The sequence below is a fragment of the Megalopta genalis genome, unplaced genomic scaffold, assembly GCF_051020955.1.
Source record: "Megalopta genalis isolate 19385.01 unplaced genomic scaffold, iyMegGena1_principal scaffold0053, whole genome shotgun sequence".
NCBI classification, from domain to species: Eukaryota; Metazoa; Arthropoda; class Insecta; order Hymenoptera; family Halictidae; genus Megalopta; species Megalopta genalis.
Window position 1 is genome coordinate 874,715 of NW_027476122.1, and position 2,355 is coordinate 877,069.

Genomic DNA, 2,355 nt, shown 5'->3' on the forward strand with positions numbered 1-2,355 from the left:
TCCTCGTCCTAAACGTACCCACTAAATTACGATACTACAATAGTATAGAATTGTATAAAATAGTACAGAATTCGTTAAAAATCATTAAAATATCTTACATTATATATCATCATTTACCCGCCGAAGCGGGAGGCGGTCGAGTGCTTCGAGCTCCAGGCCCGGGGATTAGCGCTCGCCAGATGGCATGCGGAGCTTTGCTCCCATGCCGGCGAGCGCGTCCCTGGGGCTCTCCTGCCCCACTTCACCTCGTGGCGGGAGAGGCGGTTTGGCAGGCTCTCCTACCGTGCGACGCAGGTGTTCACCGGGCATGGCTGCTTCGGTGTTTACCTGTGTCGCATCGGTCGGGAAGCGACGACGGTGTGCCACCACTGTGGCGCGGAGGAGGACTCAGCGCAGCATACACTGGAGGTATGCCCCGCCTTTTCAGTGCTGCGACGAGTCCTAAGAAGGGAAGTTGGTCGCGACCTCGCTCTCTCCAGCTTAGTTGGGACCATGCTGGAGAGCCCGACAAAATGGGCGGCAGCCATAGCCTTCTGCGAACAGGTAATGTTGCAGAAGGAGGCTGCCGAGCGGGGTCGCCGTGAGCGGGGGGTGCGGCGTGTGCGCCCACTCCTAGAGCCCCCCCCCCCCCCCCCGAGCAGCTGAGAATAGGCGGGCGGCGGGTGTACCAGATCTCTGGTTTAATTGCCCGCCGCCCGCCAACCGAGGATGTCCTTTTAGAAGTGGTGGCGACGAAAAGTCGTCGCCCCCGACGGCCGCCGCTGCGGCCGTCATGACGAGGCGGTGTGGAGTGCGGTCCCCCGCTCCGCCGAATCAAGATGATTCATGGGGGGAGGATTAATCTCCCCCCGGGATGCGGCCAGCCACCGCTCCATCCTGGCGGCCGGCCAGGCGAGGGGGAGCCGCGGTCGTGTTCTTGAGAGTTCCCGTGGCTCCCCCGCTAATAGCCAGCGCCCTAGGCCGTCGTGGAGGTTTTAGCGGGTCGAACCCCGCACTAACCCCGCCCCGCCCTTCGGGCGGGACGGGGGTGTCTGACCAGCAGATTTCCCCCACGATAAATAAAAAAAAAAAAAGTATATATCATCATTTTCTTCATTTATTTTGACAATTATTCAAAACTATTTTCTACATTTATTTTGTAAATTGTGCAAAATTATTTTCTCCATTTTTTTCGACAATTGTAGAAAACTATTTTCGTCATTTATTTTAGAAATTATGTACAGAAATGTTCTCCATCTATTTGGGAACTTATTTACAGGTATATTCGAAAACAAGTTTCGAATGCTTTAAAAACTTAATTGCCTGATGAAAATTTGTTTTATGAAATTTTATACTTGATTGAAACCGGAGAAAGATTGGACACGTTTGTTTCATTGGAAGATTGATAGCGTCGACAGCACGGGAAAAGCGCAAGCATCAAGCTGTAACGGTTGCATAATTACCGTTACGTCGAATAATTATTTTAATGAGCTGAAGTGTAGCAAATTAGTTTCAAACACGTTTCGAGCGCACCGGCGCCTCTGTTACTACCCTCCTCCGTCCGTGTGTCCGCAATAACGAAATTTTCTCGAGGCTTTTAAATGCTGTGTACTTGCTGCAGAATAAAAGCCTAATTAATTACCATCCACTGGAATGCCGCGTGCTCTCTGTGATTTAATTCGAGTCTCAAAAACGAAGAAAATTATTTCGATAATACCTGATTGAAACAATTCCTTTAGAAACAGCACTTAACAGACGATATCTTTTTTTTAATGTATTAGAAATCTCGGTTTTCAAACTTATTTAGTAATAGGATTTTAAAAAAATATAATAACTATCGAAGACAGAAATAATTGTTAAATATGCACCTAGAAAAATTCATCCAAATAATCTTCTAATACATCCAGAAACTATTTCTGATTCTTCTGCAATTAAATAAAATGGAATTTGACTGAATTCGATTGATATACTGGTAATTAATGTTGAACAAATAGGTGAAGCTACTTTAAATATAAATTTCATCGATTTTCGATAATTTAAGAATTTTAGAAATAAATTTTTCTACTGATGTTATTAAATTAATAATAATTTTAATCAAAATTCTAAGTATGTAAATATGGGAAAATTGATCACAACATTTAAATGCAATATTAACATTATTATCGATATAAATAAGTAATAACCAAAACTAAGAAATTATTTATTTGATAATTTAATTAGATATATAGAATGTTGCAGATTAACAATATTAGAAACAATATTAACAGTATTATAAACATGAATAAATACCAATTCAAGCTACGAGATCTTTTATTACTGAGGAAAATATTAACACTATTGCAGATATGGACAAATATCGATTGAAAATAGAAACTT